At 44.1% G+C, this 8,570-nt stretch overlaps 1 long non-coding RNA gene across 1 annotated transcript; it reads right to left on the bottom strand.

Annotated features, from left to right (window-relative positions):
• Positions 1 to 5,471: 5,471 nt before the first annotated feature.
• On the bottom strand, positions 5,472 to 6,265 carry LOC142382937 (uncharacterized). Its single transcript, XR_012769970.1, has 3 exons — positions 6,215 to 6,265; positions 5,690 to 5,899; positions 5,472 to 5,560 (listed from the first exon to the last, which is right to left on the bottom strand). It is a non-coding gene; the product is annotated as an uncharacterized LOC142382937 (long non-coding RNA).
• Between the last annotated feature and the right edge of the window lie 2,305 nt (positions 6,266 to 8,570).

Raw genomic sequence — 8,570 nt, 5'->3', positions numbered from 1 at the left:
TTCCATAATCCTTTTCTTCACTGCCATGTGCAGATATGACAGAGGACGGCTACCTAAATTTTACTCCAGCAACACTTGACTCTCTCGTTGACAGCACTATAGTTTCAATGCGTACAGCACTGGACAATGTTGCCCCTCTGAAAAGGAAGGTAATCAGTCAGAAGAGGTTGGCTCCTTGGTATAATTCACAGCTGCGTGCTTTAAAGCAGACTGCAAGAAAGCTGAGAGACAGTGGCGTTCCTCTAATTTAGAAGAGTCTCAATTAGTCTGGAAAGATAGTTTAATAACGTATAAGAAAGCCCTTCATAAAGCAAGAAATGCTTATTATTCATCATTGATAGAAGAGAATAAGAACAATCCCAGGTTTCTTTTCAGCACTGTAGCCAGTCTGACAAAGAGTCCGAGCTCTGTTGAGCCAGGTATTCCTTTAACTCTCAGCAGTGATGATTTCATGAGATTCTTTACTTCTCGTTTACTTAAAAAACCTACTCTTGATTCAGAAGTGTTGGCTAATTATCAATCTATATCCAATCTCCCTTTTATGTCCAAATTTCTTGAAAAAATTGTTGCAGCTCAACTTTGTGATCATTTACATAGAAATAATCTGTTTGAATAGTTTCAGTCAGGATTCAGAGTGCATCAAAGCACAGAAACAGCACTGCTGAAAGTTACCAATGATCTCATCTTAGCCTCTGATAACGGACTTGTGTCTGTGCTTGTCCTGTTGGATCTCAGTGCTGCATTTGATACGGTCGATCACACTATCTTATTAAAGAGACTTGAACATGTTATTGGGATTAAAGGAACTGCATTAAGTCATATTTATCTGAAAGAGTTCAGTTTGTTCTTGTAAATGAAGAATCTTCCTCACACACCTGAGTGAGTCATGGAGTTCCTCAGGGTTCTGTGCTTGGACCGATACTTTTAACCTTATACATGCCTCCATTAGGTAACATTATTAGACAGCATGGCATACATTTCTATTGCTATGCTGATGATACTCAGCTGTACTTATCTATGAAACCAGATGAAACCAATAGCTTGGTCAGACTACAAGCATATCTTAAAGACATAAAGACCTGGATGACTCAGAACTGTCTGCTTCTAAATTCAGACAAAACTGAAGTTATTATCTTCTTGGAGAAATTGTCTAGCTATATAGTTACTCTAGGTGGTATTTCCTTGGAGTTATTTTTGACCAGAATTTATCATTTGAGGCGCAGATAAAACAGGTTTCTAGGACTGCCTTCTTTTACCTTCTTAATATTGTTAAAATCAGGAACATCCTGTCTCAGAGTGATGCAGAAAAACTAGTCCATGCATTTGTTACTTTAGGATTGAACTACTGTAATTCTTTATTTATGGGCTGTCCCACATATTCTCGGAAAAGCCTCTAGCTGATTCAAAATGCTGCAGTCAGAGTTCTGATAGGAAGTAGCTAGGTGTTCCTAGATGCTTAAGTACTGTGGCACTGTATGGGAAAGGTATACTCCAGCTCCCAGTATCTAGTCTAGTCAAGGAGTTTAAATGAACAAAAGTTAGGACAGAGCTCCTGTGAGCTGGGAATAAAGGTGTGGTAGTTAGTAAGGTGGTTCCAATGCCAACCAAGGGAGGAAATGGAATCCAAGAATGGCAGCTCAGGAGGCAGAAGCAACTCTTAGACTTACAGAGATTGTGGGTAATGTGCAAATAGGCCGGGGAGGCTTGGGGCTTGGCCCAGGCAAACCAGTGTGGAGTAGAGCAGGTCGCAATGAGAAGAGAAAGCTAGTTGTTGAGCAATGTTAAGGGGTGCAAAGGCAGTAGCTCAGGCTAAACAGGGACGGTGGTTGAATTGGGAAGGTGTAGAGAAGAAAAAGCTTAGTTGGAAAGAGCTGTGGAGTATGGAGGAAAGGAGTCTTAGATTTTTGATAGGGGCAACATATTATGTATTGCCAACTCCCCAGAACTTAAAACTCTGGGTAAATGGAGACCCGTTATGTTCGTTATGTTCAGGTACTGCAACTCTAAGGCATATTTTGTCAGGTTGTAAGGTTAGTCTGTCACAAGGTCGGTATACGTGGCGACATAACCAAGTATTAAGAAGCTTAGCTGCAGGTATTGAAGAAAAAAACAAGGTAAATTCCAAGGCAGGTAAATTTGGAAAGGTCTAAGGTGAAGAGAGTTTGTTCAAGAGGGGGAGAAAGTTAATAAGACAATGAGGAAGCAATGCAGCTTTGAGGATGCTTGTGATTGGGAGATGCAGGTAGATTTAAGCTTACCAACACGGTATCCTCCCACGGATTCTCTGGCCCCTCCTTATCTATGAGGTTCCAATCTCCACCATCGAGGTCTTCGAGAGGAGAGTCAGCAGGTTTCTGCGGAAGTGGTTGGGGCTACCTCGGAGCCTGAGCAGCATCGCCCTGTATGGGCAGAACAACAAGCTGAAGCTCCCCATCAGCAGCCTGAATGAGGAGTTCAAGGTGAGCTAGTGGAGGAGTGCCGGAACAACGTTTGGCGAGCCCATTGAAGTGGGATGCAGAGGGTTCGCTTACCAGTCACTCTGCAGGGCCTACAACATCATAGGGGCCAGTAAGCGAAGGGCCATCAAAGAGGTCACTGAGGCAGCAGAAGTTAACTCAAGGTGGCTGTGGATAAAGAGAGGAGAACCATGGGTGGGTTAGCGCTACCTGGACACAAGCTGGGGCAGTGTCTCTTCCACCACTGGGTAGATCTGATCCCAGCATGGTCTATCTACAGCCCACATACAGACCTTGTGTACAAAGACTTCCTGTTACCACCAAATCTTTCAGGAAGTGGTCACCAGAGGCAAGGGATACACTGAGAGACTGCTTTGATGTCACAGACTGGGCTGTACTGCTGGAGGAGCAGCAAATTGACATGGATATGGACAGGAGGGTCAGCACCATCACAGACTACATTAGCTTCTGTAGGGACATTGTGATTCCAGTCAGGACTGTAAGTTGCTATCCTAATAATAAACCGTGAATCCCCAGTGACATCAAAGCCTCCTGAACCAGAACAAGAGGGCATTCATTCTTCATCTCCACCTAAGGTTGAGAGAAGAAAAAGGTAGCGAGACAGCTGCAGAACAATAACACCAGGGAGGTGTGGAGGGGGGTGAGGACCATCATTGGGTACAAACTCAAAAACTCTCAATCAGTGGAAGGTGATGTGGACAGAGTAAATACCTTCAACCAATATTACAACAGGTTTGATAGTGGGGCTTTTTCCACCTCTGCTGCTTCTCTCTCCACTTCCACCACTCCAGCTGCTCCCTCTATACTGCCTTGCTGCAACTCCACTTCTGCAGTGGCTCCCAGAGGCGTCAGCTGACCCAATACTATACAGGGGCACAGAAATACGATGCGAGCGCGCGAAGCGTGCGAGTAAAAAATTTTTTTGCAGTTATTTATTTGAAAACAACTTTACAAGACGAGACTAAGATGTCTTATACAGTGGCTGTATGCCGATAGCTAGCTAGACAAGCTGACAAGACAACTTGGATTCTCCATCACGGGGGATCACCCCCTGAAAACACGAACGTAATCAATCCAGCTGAACAGTTACAGTTTAATATGTCCATTAGCGAACTAATGGCTGGCTACATTAGCAAAACGACAGACGTGACCACAAGTGCTAATAACACCCCCTCAAAGACGCCCCTTCACGTTATTAGATGAAAAGGCATACACATTTGTGTGACATTCTATCCATTTCATTCTCTCATCAACCATGGCTGATATAAGTACCATTGCGTCCTTGTACCTGCTGTGGCAGTCCGAGATTCGTCTGAAACGCACACGCCGTCGTGTCCTTCTCCAGGAGTTGCGTCTGGATGACGGCCGCCTCCAGCGGCACCCCAGGCCCACAAGGACCCAGCCCGACGACCCGCTCGGGAGGACCGGCACCGCAATCTCTCGGCAGGACACCAACCACAGGCGCCCCGCAGCTGAAACGGAGCCGCGGCGCCGCGACCACCCGAAATCACGGCACCGCAGCTCCACCCCAGCTGCGGAGTGCCTGCAGCCGGCGTCCCGCCGAGAGACCACGGCACCGATCCTCCCGAGCTGGCCACCAAACTGGGTCCCCGTTAGCCCGAAACACCGCTGGAGGCGGCCGTCATCCAGACGCAACTCCTGGAGAAGGACACGACGGCGTGTGCGTTTCAGACGAATCTCGGACTGCCACAGCAGGTACAAGGACGCGATGGTACTTATATCCATGCGCGTAATTTGCACGGGGGTTACGGGGGTCATGACCCCCTCAAAAATCAGATCCAGCTAATATAACCCCCCCAATATCATCAAATCAAATCATCAAAAAATATCATAAAATTCTGAATGAATAACTTTTGTTTGTTTTCTTTATTCATTCATTTCATTTCAAGATAGTATCATGTTTTAAATAATCTGTAATGTAACCCCCCCCCCCCCAAACCGACTACTTGGGCCCAATCCAATTCTATTTTCTACCCCTTCGCCTACCCCTCGCCCCTACCCCTCGCCCCTTCAAACGTAGGGGTAGGCGAAGGGCTAAGAATGTCACCCCTTCGAATTGGGACAGCACTTCACACTCACGAACGTAATAAGTCCGCGCCGTCAGTTGTTACGTAACCAAAAGCGACAGCTTTAGCCAGAAGTAAACAAACATGACCAGTGCTGTGGTGTTCGCGCTGTCCTGGGCTATTCGGATATTTTTAGAAATATCTGCGTCGAATCGACGGAGTGCCATCAGGCGAAGGCGTCTTCGACATCTGGGAGCATTGCTGGATCTTGTTACGGTATGTACAATAAGAAATTAATGCAAATAACGCTTGTGAGTGAGCAGCTGGTAGCTTCCAGAGCCGGCGTGTGAAAATGATTGTGTGTGTGTTTGAAAGTGCTTCTAACTGTACATTTGTGATATCGTGTAATATAGAAACAATTTGCTTGTCTCGTTGGATTTGCTGATTTATTGACTGGAGTAGTATCCTAACCTGGCTAACCTAGCTGAAAGCATAAGCTAACGTTTAGCCTTTGTTACTCGCCTCGTTCCGTTTGGGATAAACATGCAGCTCATGCGTTTTTGAAGCGGTTTTCTTTGTACCAGGTTCAGATTTGATGACTTAAATAAATGCACTGCATTGTGTGTGCTATCAATGTGTTGGTTTGGGAGGATAAAAGCCTGATCTTTCCATGTTTTTCTTTCCAGCAGACGGGTCATCCTACAAATTATTGCCCATTGGACCACAACATGTACCCCAATTTTTTTTGTTATCCCTTGTATAATAAATCTCTTCATACCAATATCCGTTCCAGTCGTTCATATGATGTTGATGTGATAATCATGCTCACAAACCTTTTGTCCTTAATTTATTTTATTAGGCTCACATTACAGACTGGTAAGGCAGCTTATTTTCAGAAATAACAGCTTAAAGTGTCTGCTGTAAAGTGTGTGGTGCAAATATGGACAATAAAAAGTATGAATATAAACGGGCAACAGTGCAATCATCAAGAACGAGATGACCGGAGCAGGAACAGCGGAGGGCGCATCGGAGGTGCTGCATGGGCTCAGTGATGTTCTGGGGGAACAAGACACGATATGACATTATAGCATGCACTTTCATCCATTGTAAAAAATTAAAAAAAGGTGTTTCAGAATGCGGTAGTGGTGGCTGTGTGTACAATAGGTGCATGGCGCATCAACTCACCGTAAAGTTTGTCTATCATGCGCTCAAACCGAGCTAAAAAGCGCTCCGTTTTCTGCTCGTGGCGCTTCTGCTCCTTCAGGCTCTCATGTATCAGGTAATCCATTATGGGATTGGACTTCCTACTTCTTTTTGGGGATGGGGATGACTTTAGAAACAGATCTTCGTTTTCGGCGCTAAACCTGATCAGGCTCTTTGTTTGTGCTTGAGTCCCTGTGAATCAGTCACGTATATGAATACTTGTGATAATAGGTAGCGAAATGACGCTCACGTAACTCAAAAGGAACTTCTCTATGGTTAACCAACTACATTGCTTGTAAATACTCGTGTTACAATTTAAAAAACGACAACTCTTTCGCAGCACCTTCACATGCATTGCCGATTACTCCATGTAAAATAGCGACTTTTCCCATGTGCGTTTATAGCAGAAAACAACTACACATTGCCACCACTTTAAACTCACACAATACACCAGTTATCACAACTTAAAACAGTTAAATTATGGCAAAAAAAAATAGAAGAACTTACATTTGTGTGGTGCTCTCTTTGCTTCTGCCATTTTTAAAAAGACTCGCGATCTCCCGGTAGTCGCGTTGTATTCTGGGAAATGTATCATACCCCTTCAAACGGAGTCTGCCTGGCCGAAGCCCTCCGTTTGAAGGGCTACAACGGAGGGGTAGGGCTAAGGGGAAGGGCTTTGGAAGAGTATTGGGACAACACTACCTCTACACGTGAACGCGCAAAATGGAGGGGAAGGGGTGAGGGGTAGGGCCAAGGGGTGAATTGGGATTGGGCCTTGGTATTACCCAACCCAATTTCTCTACCGAAAGTTTGTTTATGCGCAGCCGCTGAACCTGGTGAGTGGTGCCAGAGGGTGCCAGGGATCACTGTGTGGAACCAATGTCACTGAACTGTATCTTAAGTTGCTGTTTGCTCCAAAACAGTCACACTTTTTTGAGGTTTGTTGTGCTAAGAGGTGGATTAACGAGAGTTAAATTGATGGAAAAGGGCTGTGACGGCTGCTCAGAAAGTTCACAAAGCTAGCGCGAAAATCTTGAATGTTGTCTTGCACATACCAAGACGTTCACCTCATGTGTTCCTTATATGTGATCCTGCAAGGCAAACCAGTCGCTTTGGTAAAATTTACAAAACTAAGTTATTGTGCTCACATGAACGGCCATAAACTAAGTTTCCAATGATATGTATATTGAGGCTATTGCTATCGCTAAGATAACTGCATCCAAAGTTGGCATGGTTCTCCTGTCAGGATAATGCTAGAAGAGAAGAAAATCACCTTTTTAAGTGGCGTTGACAACTGGAATGACTGCTAATGTGTTAAATCTTCACCGGGCTTAACAGTCAAAACATATGTTTTTCCGTGAAATTTGTTCAACCCGCCCAGTTTTCCAGTCGTTTCAGTAATATATTGTGGTCAACTGTATCAAATGCAGCACTGAGATCTAGTAGAACTAAGACTGAGATTTTTCCACCGTCTGTATTCAGACATATGTTGTTAAACTCTTTGGTCAGAGAAGTCTCAGAGCTGTGGTGCTGTCTAAAACCTGACTGGAAGGTGTCATAGCAGTTGTTTTGTTTTAAAAAGTAATTAAGTGGTTGAAAAACCGCTTTTTCAATGATCTTACTTAAAAATGGGAGATTTGAGATAGGCCTGTAGTTGTTCATTTGTGTCTTGTCAAGATTGTCCTTTTTCAGCAGAGGTTTGATTACAGCTTTTTTTTAGTGGCTCTGGAAACACACCCGACATTAAAGACAAGGTCACCATCAGTAACAGGTCTGACTCCTTTAATAATATTATTATTAATTTATAGCAATCTTAATGTGATAGTAAGTGGGCAATATGTGAAATCAGTTCTGAATAAAGGTGCAAGCTGCACTCCAGTGTGCCACCCTGTATTGTGTGATGTATCGAGAGTTGCATTGTGCATAATACATTTGCTGCATGTAGGTGCCAATACAGTGATGAAATTGATTAATCTTTAAGTTCTTGTCATCTGCCAATGTTGGCTAGTGCTTAAACACTGAATTTAACTACTGTGTCGTTATGGCATAAATAGTGAAGTGAACTGCTGCATTTACGTTAAGTAGCCTAAATCAGTAAAAGTATCACAATGTATTTCTAACACAGGAATGGCAAATTAGCGAGCAAGAAAATGATTAAATAAATAAATAAATAAATATGCTGCGAGTTTAACCCCCCCAATGGTAGACCCAAAGTTACGCCCTTGCTTATATCAGCCATGGTTGATGAGAGAATGAAATGAATAGCCCCTTGAGCTATTCACTCGTTTTTTACTCTCGCGAAGGAGGCGAGTGAATTCAATTTACACCCGCGGCAACACTCGCACCGCGTCTGGTGTGAACGCACCGTTACTGTTCACTTCACTTCACGCCGGAGTGAATGGTCTGCTACCAGGACGCCTTTTCCCTAATCAATCGATATCAAGGAGATTCTCCTTAGTGCCTGACAAATTCGTCACGTTCCATTTCATTGCAGCAGCCAATGAGCGCAAGTGGATTCTGATTACTCCGCATGAATGTCAGACTTAAATTCTAAAGTGGTAGTCTATATATTTTTTTTTTATTATTATTATTTAAATGCAAGCATGAAATCTATAGATTTCCCCATATGTCAGACTTAAATTCTAACGTAGCCTATTTTTTAAAAGATAAATAAATGAATAAATTAATTAAAAAAATCAGTGACCCTGGCATACCGGAGCACCTCAGATCTACAGGGGGGGCACGTGCCCCTGTGAAAAGGGTCTCGCGACGCCGATGGTGGCTCCCACCACCAGGCCTCCTCTGCCTCTGCGAGGTGGAGGTGCAGCTGGTCCGCCAACATAGATACAGTGTACAGGAAGGG

This window comes from Odontesthes bonariensis, chromosome 6, assembly GCF_027942865.1.
Source record: "Odontesthes bonariensis isolate fOdoBon6 chromosome 6, fOdoBon6.hap1, whole genome shotgun sequence".
NCBI lineage: Eukaryota > Metazoa > Chordata > Actinopteri > Atheriniformes > Atherinopsidae > Odontesthes > Odontesthes bonariensis.
Note: the sequence above shows the minus strand (reverse complement) of the source record. Positions and strands in the feature narration are given on the sequence as shown.